The 12062-nt window shown below is 34.7% G+C and overlaps 1 non-coding gene across 1 annotated transcript; it reads right to left on the minus strand.

The window, feature by feature from the left end:
• Positions 1-11777: 11777 nt before the first annotated feature.
• Positions 11778-11849, minus strand: Trnag-ucc. The gene has a single exon. It is a non-coding gene; the product is annotated as a tRNA-Gly (tRNA).
• Between the last annotated feature and the right edge of the window lie 213 nt (positions 11850-12062).

The following is a 12062-nucleotide window of genomic DNA, read 5'->3' on the forward strand; positions in this document are numbered from 1 at the left end:
GAACAAAAATGAAAGTTTTTTATTGTTAAGCTAAAAGATGCCAGTCTGCATATGCTGCATTGTCATATTATGAGAACTTTTAATTTAAATTAAATTCTGAAAACCTTGAGAGAAGTTGCTATGGATTTGGGAGAGGTAAATGATATATATGTGTATATATATATATCGCACATATACATGTATTCATATATACATATGTACATATGTGTGTACATGTGTGTAATGTGCTTATATATATGCTGATCAGTGAATCTTTTTTAGATAGTAGTGACAAATATATGCCTCGGGGAACTCATAAAATTCATAAAAATCTATGGTATATGGAGTGAATTCTAATGTATGTAAGTATTTAAATGTCATTCAGGATATGTGGTAGAGCATTAGCCTTGAGCACAAAAGCTCAGAGGCAGTGACCAGGCCCTGAGTTCAAGACCCAAGACCAAAAAAAAAAAACAAAAAAAGAAAAGAACAATGATATTCCGCCATCAAAGCTGTCGTGGTCATTGGAACAATGATCTTTTGACAAAGGATGACATCTTGCAACTCTGGAAAGTTCAGAGAGATATGGCAACCACACAGTCTTCAGGTAAAAATCTTGGAACAGAAGACAGGATAATTTAAAATAAAGTATGGATTTCAGTTTATTACAAACACGCATTGGTTCATTAAGCATGAAAAATGTACTACCCTAATTTAAAATGTTAATAACATATGATACTTGGTGGAGGATATATGAGAATGCCTTCATCATAAATGCAATTTTCCCACTAATATAAGTCTATCATATTTTTCAGCTTATTTAAACAATATTAAAAATAAGACTTGTGAAGGGACACATTAGCTAACCCAAAAGACTTGTTAATAAACAAACCTGTATCAACTTAAACAATGAATAATTAATTAATATACTATCAAGTTATATTAGAAAGCATATGTTTACTAGCAACAGCTATTTAAATAAGTAATTAAATAGAGAAGAGGGGGAATTTTTACTTTATTTCTATAAGAAGTGAATGTAAGTATATTTTGCTATTTTAAGAAGTGGAATTTAACCACTATTCACACCTCACTTAAAGGTGAACTGTATATATTGGCTTCTTTATGAAGAACAGATTATAAGAAAGAAAGAACAGAAATTTTCATAGTAGATGTACCATCTAAAAAGTTTTTAAGTGTCTAAAGGATAATATACTGCATAGTATCAATTATTACATGATATGATGTTGTGTGTGTCACTGAAATATATATTATATTACACAGAAAATTATATATTATATAGTAATTACAATATAATTATATTGTATATTATATTGTAATTATATTTATTATGTTCTATATAATATAGCTATATACATTTTATGTTTCATAGGAAAATATAATATATATATATAAAATCCCTGATTCTAGTCTAAGAATAAAAATGAACATGTCTACACTCCACAAAATACCTGGTCAGTGTATATAAATTCTGTTAGTGAAGGTCATAGAAAACTTGGAATGACTTGGAAGACATAACACATGTATTGAAATCTGGGACAAAGTGTGAGCATAAACGAAAAATCCAGTAAAACTCAAAGTCTTATTAAGTAATAATCATTTAAAATTTGCTATTAGATGTTCACATAAGGAAAAGTTGAGTATGAGTTATATATTGGGACACTGTAGTAATCTTTGAAATTTTAATAGTAAATGTATTCCAAAGCTTAAGAAATCCTTTAAAAATACATGGTATTGAGGAAGTAGCAGAGTAGTTGCATAGTAAGCATGAATTCCTGAGTTAAACTCAATACCCCCCACAATCAAAGGAAAAGAGCAATATATAGACATTATTTTACAATTAAATTTGTAGCTACAATTGTTTCTTACTGTGGTAATTTTGTAAATGCTTTATAAAATAGAGACATGCAGAAATTATCAGTGTGCCAGCTCAGGACCTTCAGCAGAAAACTAGCAGCTTCTGCCTATTATACCATTAAACTTAAATGCAGTAATTGGCGAAAGCCCAACCAGTCACAAGAAAGAAGAGCCTGGCTCTCAAGACAAAGATCTGATCTTACATTTTTTCAAATGGAGATCTGTATTATTTCATAATATCTGGGTGTGAATCCAATGAGATTTGCAAAATACCCCAGTTACTTGATAGCCTGTATTTTTCTCTTCTTTCTTTCTTTCTTTCTTTCTTTCTTTCTTTCTTTCTTTCTTTCTTTCTTTCTTTCTTTCTTTCTTTCTTTCTTTCTTTCTTTCTTTCTTTCTTTCTTTCTTTCTTTCTCTCTCTCTTTCTTTCGTTCTTTCCGTCTTTCTTCCTTTCTTCTTCTCTCCCTTCCTCCCTCCCTCCCTCCCTCCCTCCCTCCCTCCCTCCCTCCCTCCCTCCCGACCTCCCTCCCTCCCTCCCTTCCTTCCTTTATTCCTTTTTCTTTCTTGTTTATTGCTTTAATTATCTATGTTATACTTCCTAATGACAACCAGAACAAACTTGCAAGCTATGTGGCAAGCTATGAGCCTTCCAGACTGAGCCATGTAGTTTCCACTGAGGGTACCTAGGGAAGTGACAAGCCGCCACCCCCCTCTCCACTCCCCTACCCCCGGCCCCCCGCCCGTGTGCTTTCCTGACCTCCACAAGTCAAGTGGGGACAAAGTAATGATGACATGTTAACCTCCTAAGCCTGGGATGCTTTTCTGTTCAGCAATATACAACTAGAGCAAAAAGGTTACAGGAAAAAAGTGCTCCCGAGACAGAAGTCTACAATGTGGAAAAGACTTTGGTATGGGAGTCTAGGACTCAGCAAGATGCAGGTGAAAACTGAATGTGGAACACAGAGAAGACAGAGAAGAAACATCAAGTAAGGTTGTCAGAACTAACACCTGTAATAGCTTTGGCTATTGAAATAGTTTATCTATTTAACTCATGAATATCACTGATGGCCTTTCTGGGCAGAATGCTACCAGCATTCTCTGGCTTCTCTGAGGCTGAAATAAAATGTTGACTCCAGATTTGAGGTAAAATCCAAAATTTACACAAAAGAACTTATTTTGTTTTCTTTTGAAAAATAAATCTTTCCCTTTCCAAGCCTCTAAACGGTCATTGGTTAAAGCAATAATTGGTTTTAAAAAAATGATTAAAGCTCATATAACTTGAAATCCAATAAAACTTGCTTCTGAGTCAAACACATCATTGTGGAGTCTTACATACCCCTGTGCTAAGACTCAGGAAGATTTAAGAATGTGTCTCATAAATGCATGCAGCTAGATGAAAGGCCTTTCAAACTCATAAAAGTGTTGTTCAACAGCAACCTCTCCATGAACTAAAATTCAGAAGGATCTATCTTGGAAAGAAATGTGGACTTGACTTTTTTGTCTCATTGAGTTGGTTATAAATTATGTACAAGAAACTCACAGCTTTCAAAAGATTATTTTTCTTGGACTGCAAAGAACAGAGAAAGTTCAAAAGATAGCTCAACCTCTAAGTCCTTTAACTCCCAGGGGTATGACTCAAACAGAGAAAGGTCTCCAGCATCACCAGCTGAAAGCAAAAAAAAGCATTTGCTGAAGCAAACTACAAAGGAATAGAACTTGGTATTAATTAAACAATTGAACTTAGTGGGAATTAAACAATTGGCAATCTGCAAATGGATGGCGTCAGAATCTGTATGAGCCCCTGACTTCTATATGTCCCCATTTTCTTCCTCTTGGAATAAGTGTCCATTGCATTCTATTTCTGCCGTTCTCTTACTTTTATTATTATTTGGGGGGGGGGGTCAATACTGAGTTTGAAATAGGGACCTTTCTCTATGTAGGCAGATGCTAAACCACTTGAGCCAGTCTTCCAGCCCTTTATGTTACAGTTATTTTTTAATAGAGTCTCGCATTTAATTAAAGTCTAAGGCCAGTTTAGACTATGATTTTTTTTTTTCCTTTTATGCTTCAGAATAGATGGGATGACAGTGTGTGCCACCTCACCAGCTTTTATTGGTCTACATGTGGTCTCATAAATGCATTTCCTAGGCTAGCCTAGGAACCTTCATCCTTTTGATCCCTACTTCTAGAGTATCTAAGTTACAAGCATGAGCTACCAAACCCTGCTTATTTGTGCCATTCTAGGTGTTTAAGTGTATGAGGAACTAAATATTGTTCTTTTTACTTTATTATTCTCTTGGTTGATTTGCTTTGTGTTAGTTTTTTGTTGTTGTTATTCAAGGATAAGCACAACCAATAAACAATATCCAAACTCCAGAGGTCTTGATATAGATAAATTGCTCTGGCATTGCTCATAACTAATGGGGTAAACCTTTAGGTGTTCTTATAATTAGGAAATACATTTTATGCTTTAGTTATGTAATAATTGTTGTTGGATAGTACACCAGTGTAGATTAAGGATAATTAAAACACCTGTGCCTCGTCTTTCACAGAAATGTTTGGTATATTTTTCTATACCCTTAAATTTAGACTAAGTTCTGTGCCTGATAAATAGAATAAAATGGAAATTAGCACTGTGCGCATATCAACCCTAACTTTTGAGAAAAGTCTCACATTCTCTTTCCTACCCTGGAAACATTGTCTTCTATGCTCAAAAAGATTAAGAAAAAAAATCCAAAATCAAACAAACAATAGCAACAAAAGCAAAGCAAGGAGCTCTATTTTTTTTTTAATGAGAGAATCTAAATTCTAAGGTGAAATTTATTCAACTTTCAGCTCACAAGCAACCAGCCGAGCGACAGTCATCTACTTTTAGGGTAAATTATTCCAGAGAGAACTGTCCAAACTGAAAACACTCAGCGCCAAGCAAAGTGTTATTGGAAAACAGTAATTGATGTAATTGGAATGTAACTGTAAATAATCAAAATACAAGCTCTCATTTTTTTCTCTTTTAGGCCACTGCAAACTAGATGTTGTTTGAAGTACTTCATAGTGAGAAACATATTTTAGTAGCATTTCAATAACATACTGAGGTGATTGAGATAATTTGAGTATGTGCTAAAATATGATAAATATAGTTCTCCTCTACCTCAAAGATGACATTTGAAAAACTTATTTGTTCAACAAGATTACTGTCCTTCATTTGACATTCACTTCAATGTGATTATCTTCTAAATTCATGCTTATAATCTAATGATATCTGTAAACCATATCCATAAGAATGTTTAAAAACAAACTTTCTAATTTTCCCAATGTTCTCATTAAATGCTGGTGACAAAAGTAATCTTAAAATTAATCATTAAAATGAACTTTAGTTGTTTTCATGATTGCTATTACTTGAATATGATGGTATGGATAGTTAATGTACTTGTGTGTATGTGAAATTAATTTCTTTTAATATGTTCTTTATAATTACATATGGTATGCCCCCTAGTGATAAAAAGATAAATGTACAAGGCAAACTCTCAAGTACAGTTGAAAAGAACTTTTGGAAAGTAGGATGTGCTGTTGCTCTTGTTTAAATGGCATCTGCACGTACATATTTGCATTTACACTTGCTAAAATTATTACCAAAGAAAATGAATTAAATGTCATCATTTTAAACTACTCCATGCCCTATGTTTAACCTATCTATTTCTACTAATCAAGTTTCTCCAAGAGATTGTTCTAATATTTAGTATACTCTTTCATATCAACATATTTTTTAGTAAAATGTAATTAAACATCTAATACTTATATTTGATCATTTTAAAGAGTACAGTTCATTACCATAGTTATCCATAAATAATTTTTCAACAAGCAACATATTTACCATCTTTATCTTTAATAACATATAGTTTTGTCTTTCAGATAACTCTTTAAAATTAATAGATAAAATGAATAATAATTCATTGCAGATAATGAAGTGCTATCAGCCTGTATCTGATTTATTTTCTGTCTGGACTACTTGTATAAATGCATTAAATCTAAGGAAAGTTTGTGGCTGGTTACTAATAATACAGGGTAAGAAGAGTGCTTACAGAGACCTGGGGTTGTCAAAAGCAAAGCTAAAACTTACAAAACCATAATTTACATAATTTATCTTCTTAAGTATTCTAAGAAATTATATCTGTTACTTTACTTTTTCAAATGACAAAGAAACAAAGAGTGGTTATTTTGTTTTGGAAGATATTTTATATCATTACTAAATATTTTCTTTATTCTACCTTCTTCTTACTTATGAAATCAAAATCCAAACCAAAGTGCTTGATTGTAAAAATTAAGCTAAGATTTTTTTTTTTTTGTCAGATTCTCAAAGGAAAGGGAAGAGGCCCATCTGATTTGGTCATGGCAGAGGTGGGAAGTACAGAAAGAACAGTGGGTCGGGGACATAGAAGCTATCTTCACCATATTGCAGATACTTCACAAGTAAAGGGAAAGGTCTTTTGCCCACCATTAGACATTTTATACCTGAGAAATGTGGCATGAGTACTTGAACACTCACTGTTCTGCCCACGATCTGTGGAGTCCAGCTAAAGAGACAGGGCAGAACAACTTGGCTCCTTATCAAGAAGGGTGAACTAATGCAACAGTGATACTCACAAGATTTTATGTTGGAAATTAACTTTACAACTTGAGATGAGGGGTGTTAGCAGGGAGGGAAAGTGGGAGAAAACGAGGGAAAGGTTAATGGTGTTTGACAAGAAATGTACTCATTACCTTACTTATGAAACTGTAACCCCTCTATCCATCACCTTTACATTAAAATAAAATGACATAGGTCTCCTTGGTCCTCTTGAGTGTTATTTAGTTTACATTTATAGTGAGACTGGAATTTCTATATATCTCTTTTAGGGTCCACTAGAAGAGAGCAAGTTGAAAGCAAGGTAACTGCCATATGTGGTTCCACAGCTACAAAGAAATGAGGTCACTTTGAAAAATAGCCTATCCATCACTCATTCAGTGTGGAGCAAGGCTGACATGTAAAATAAAGAATAAAGAATACCAACATCAACTAAGGAGACTGCTTGCTCTTTGCTCAAATCAGTGCTGAAGAAAAAAAAAGAGATACAAAATCATTGTCATCAAAAGTCTAAGTATGTATTTGGAGGAAAATCTAACCAAACCCAGCCCAATTCCATGGCCTAGGACGATCCCAGGGACATCTCAAGGGTCAGAGGGTTCTGTACTTTCTCTTCCCATTCTCCTAGCACTGACTCTGGATGTTCTTCCACTTCATGCACAGAGGAACATATTGGAAGAACAGCATACTGAAATGATGGAAGGCTACATGTATGTGCCATGCAGAGATGGTTTGTAAAATATCAGAAACAAACCTGATGACATTTGGTTTTACATCCTTCCAAAATTTTTGGTAAAAATTGACAATCAAATTGTCTATGCTTTGTGTTTTGTATTCGTTTGTTTCTTGCTATCATAAATGCAGACAAGACAGACAGAAAATACTTGATTATCCAGATGTTATATTATATCAAAAGCCAAATAAAAACTCTCTATTCTTTGCCATTCTAAAAAATCAAATGTAACTAATAGTTGTTCACTCTTTAATAATGGCAGAACCCAGAGGAACTAGGTGCTCTTGATAGATACTATATTATGATTACATGGGAAATTGATCTCACATGAATTGACAAAGAGAGCTAAGATGTGAACAAGAACAACAATTCCATTTTGTCAACTGAAACAAAACAGGCCCCAAGCCTCCTAGCCAGTAATCTTAGCAGTGTTTCAGCTAGTTCCATTTAGATGCAAGGCCACAAAAATCAAATACATCTATTCTGACATAGAATAAACACTTACAATGGACTGGCATTAACCACATAAAGTTGTCGAGTCATTTGAAGGTTGCATCCTCTGAAGGTGAAAGGAGAATAATGTACAATACACTTTCCATGCTGTATATAGAACATGATAATTCCTTTATTTGGATACTAAAACTTGAATTCTTTTTTTTTTTTTGGGGGGGGGAGGGTAGTATCCTGGGGCTTGAATTCAGGCACTTGACTCTGTCCTGAGCTGCTTTTGCTCAAATCTAGCACTCTACCACTTGAGCCACAACTCCACTTGTGGCTTTTTTTGTTTTTTGGTACTTTTAGTAGACATAAGAAGAGGTTCATGGTCAAAATTTCCCTGTTGTTCACACATTGCCTTCTATCTTCCCAGCCTTACTAATGTGTGTGTATGTGTGTGTGTGTGTGTGTGTCTGTCTGTCTGTCTGTCTGTCTATCTGTGTCTGTGTTCCTGTGCCAGTATTAGGGCTTTAACTCCAGACCTGGATACTGTCCCTTAGCTTTTTTCACTCAAGGCTAAAACTCTACCACTTGAGCCATGTTTCCACTTACTGCTTTTTGCTGGTTATTTGGAGGTAAAAGTCTCATGGACTTTCTTGCCCAGACTGGTTCCAAATCAGGATGCAAGATGAAAAGGAGGAACAATAGAATTTGAGGCACAATCAGAGTATAAAGTGGCACTAATCAGAAATACGGATGGAAAAACAAAATCATAATGGCTATGTGCCTATGATCAAATAAAACATTATTTATCAAAATATTTTTTTTAAGTCCCATGGTCTTTCCTGCCTGAGCTGACATCGAACTGCAGTTCTCGGATCTGATCTTCCTGAGTATCTAGAGTTGCAGGTTTAGCCACTGGCATCTAGCTCCAACTTGAAATTCTAAGTCAGAAGTGCAAAGGGTATTAAATACATTATGCAATGAACACACAAATTCTAATGTGATCACTATTTAAATCCAGCCTCATAACAGCAATGTCTGATATGTACATTTCCATTTTTGGTGGTGACGGTACCCCTCCAAGTACTTACTGAGTGAATCTGCCCATATTTATGTTAGCCCTTTATTCAAATGGCAAACTTCATTATCAGCTCATCATTTCCCTGATGGGGTAATGTTTCCATGGTGATGCTGAAATGGGCTTTCATAAAGATATTGACCTACTTGGGGTTTGGATAGAATGAGACAAACTAGATATCCATCCTCTCTAAGAAAAGGGATAGCCACTCTTTTGTATTTGTGAAATGCATTTTAATAAAGCACTTCAGGAAATAATAGAGAGGAATTCTCAGTAGCATAGATGATTGAGTAAGGAAACTGAGATGAATATTTATTTGCCTAATCACCTTATTTTACTTCATTTTGGAAGCCTGGGGTACAGAAAATGTTTAAATAGGTATAGAATACCAAACATCCCTACTCAACCACAATCCTATCTTTGTCTTAAATTTCAGATTGTACAAGCTATGCTGTATAAAACTATGTGTATAAAATTGAGATACATTTATGTTTATACTAGTCCATTTAGCGTTTCATATTTTCATGCATTTTCCTTTTGTCATAGACATAGCTGGGAAAGTATATTAAAGCGCAAAATAGTATTCTGAGCAAAAACTGTATTCTTTATACCAGTTAGTTTTATGCAAACATCTTGGGTCTATACTGATGAAGATTACTCAGGGAGATGGATTATTATATTGAATTCAATACTAAGCAAAGATTAAACTGCTGAATATTTCTTTTCTGTTAAAAGATTTTGTTTCATCCCAAATACTGGTTGTACATTTTATCATCTAAAAATCACTGAAAGTATAATTTTTTTGAGGATTAGTTATGTACTTAAATTATACAACATACCTCCATCCTCCCAATTTCCTACGGCGAAGCTTTGTGGAACACTTGCACATTTACTAGGAAACCATCTTCCTGCGACAGCTTGCTACCACACAAAATAATAAGGAGAATGCTGAAATTTCATCACTGTTTCTCAATTTATTCCCTGTGCTGGGGTTTTCTTGTCTGCTTGAAATTCTGCATGTTTATTTACCTAAGAAAATGAACCTATCACACGACTGAAATTTCATTTTAATTATTCAACCTGAACTCTCTGAAGAACAGAAAGAACACAAACAATCATTATTTCCTGGTAAAAAAGAGAAAATATCACAGTTCATTCCCTTGTTGGCTATGATTCTTATAAATGGTCGCCTTCAGCATGGAACAAACCTTTCTGTCTTTAACAGCTAGTATCTACTGGCTACAGTTCTGTGAGGGCAAGCTGGAGGTCACGTGAAAAGAACAAAAGCTAATGTGTTTTGCACAAAACATAAACTAAATATAGGGGAAAGAACATGAACTTGCTGCTGCTAATGAAGCCACTATTGGAGAAGGATATAAAACCTTCCACAAAGAACTTAAAAACAATATGGTATGATTGTTAGACATGCTGATTTTGCTTCTGAATGTTATTCAATAAGGTCTTGATTAATTACTTACAAAAGAGAGATAATTTGGCAGTAAGGCCACTCGTCTTTTGGTCATCTGACAAGCATGGTTGGGAAGGGGTAGTGCCTCACTGTGTTTTCTTTCTGTGCTGCATTCCCTTGACAGAATCCTAATTACCAAACAGGTTGCATTTTGTGGTCACATAGAGGGCACATACATATCTTCAGAACACTAATTCCATTCCTTCTTAACTCCCAGACTCTGTACATTGTCCGGCATTGAGATATACTACATTTTGCTCATTTTAGTTGTAAAATGAATTGTAAAAATCTCCAAATATAGGATAGCATTCTATTAATTAGTTTATTAGTTCTATTAATTAGTTCTAGCATTCTATTAATTAGTTGGCTGATTAGGGACCTAAGCTATGTGTCAATGTCTAGTTTCTTTGTAAAGTAGTGTATTGTAAGTATTTGTCATATATTTTTAGCATTTTTAACTCAGAGCCTGAGCACTCCAATTGTGGTTTTACTTAGTGATTAGATGGAGATAAAAGTCTCAAGGTCTGGCTTCCAAGCTCCATCCTGAAATCTCAGCCTCCTGATTAGTTAGGATTGCAGATGTGAGCCACAGGCACCTGGTTTGTTACTTTATTTCATAATTAAATATTTGGAACTAACTGATCTCTTAGGTGAGAATGGTATGGAGATGATTGTATGAATATAAACAGTACAAGATATTCCCACAGAATCGTTGGCTGAGTAGTTTTATATGGTCTATTAGGTAGCTCCCTAAGTAGACAGAATAATACTTAAAATGGAATTATTTGGAGAAAATGAAGAGTTTAAATGCTATAAAACTCACAGGTGAGCCTCATTAGCAATATATTATTTCATGCTAATCTGGTATGTTTGATTTTCCATATCTAGGTAAGTATCCACTTTTGCTGCCCATAACAGCTGAGAAAGTTGATATTGGAGAGGCGCATTAAATGTTAGTTAATTCCTCTCTCCTTAGAATGACTGATACGACATCTCTTCTGTGGAATGAAGATGCTTTTAAAAACAAATTTTATTGTAGAAATGATATACAAAGGGGTTATTGTTGCATAAGTCAAGTAAAGCGTAAATTTCATTTTGACGATTCTCTTCCAGTTTTCCCCTCCAAGGTTCCCTCTCCCCCATCCATGGCAAGCTGTATACTTCCTTTTCAACATAGTGTCTAGTGAATATTGCTGCTGAATTGGTTCACAATTTGCCCCACCACTTCTGTGCTTCCCCTTCCCCACTCCAAATCAGGTAAACTTTATCTACAAGACAAAGAGTACAGGAGTCAAAACCATCAAACCATGTATGATCATATATACATAGATATTGAGCCTTTGCGATTCTCTCCTAGGAATATCTTCCTTTGTTCTCACTGTGTGAATGGTTAGATTGACATTTCATTAATCCTATCAGAGTGTAATTCTGTTACTATCCATTGAGTTTACTTGCAAATTTACAGGCACTTTCTAAGTTATGGAATTAAGCCAAAAGCCTTTAGTGGACAAATAGGTCAAGAAAACGTTCTATGTGCAGTCAAATGCTCTACCACTGAGCTATACCCCCAAAGCATATTACTCGCTGCGTTGGCCGGGAATCGAACCCGGGTCAACTGCTTGGAAGGCAGCTATGCTCACCACTATACCACCAACGCGCCCCAAACAGTACAAGAAATGTATCCAATGCCCAACGTATGATACTGTAACGTCTCTGTACGTCAGTTTGATAATAAAAATTTGAGAAAAAAAAAAAACGTTCTATGTATACACAATTCTATGCTTCCATCAGAAACAGTGTCACTTCCTTATTCATAAAGAAATGGAAAGATTTGGGGGAAAATATACTAAGTGAAGTATGCCAGACCCAA

Source organism: Perognathus longimembris, chromosome 5 (genome assembly GCF_023159225.1).
Source record: "Perognathus longimembris pacificus isolate PPM17 chromosome 5, ASM2315922v1, whole genome shotgun sequence".
NCBI classification, from domain to species: Eukaryota; Metazoa; Chordata; class Mammalia; order Rodentia; family Heteromyidae; genus Perognathus; species Perognathus longimembris.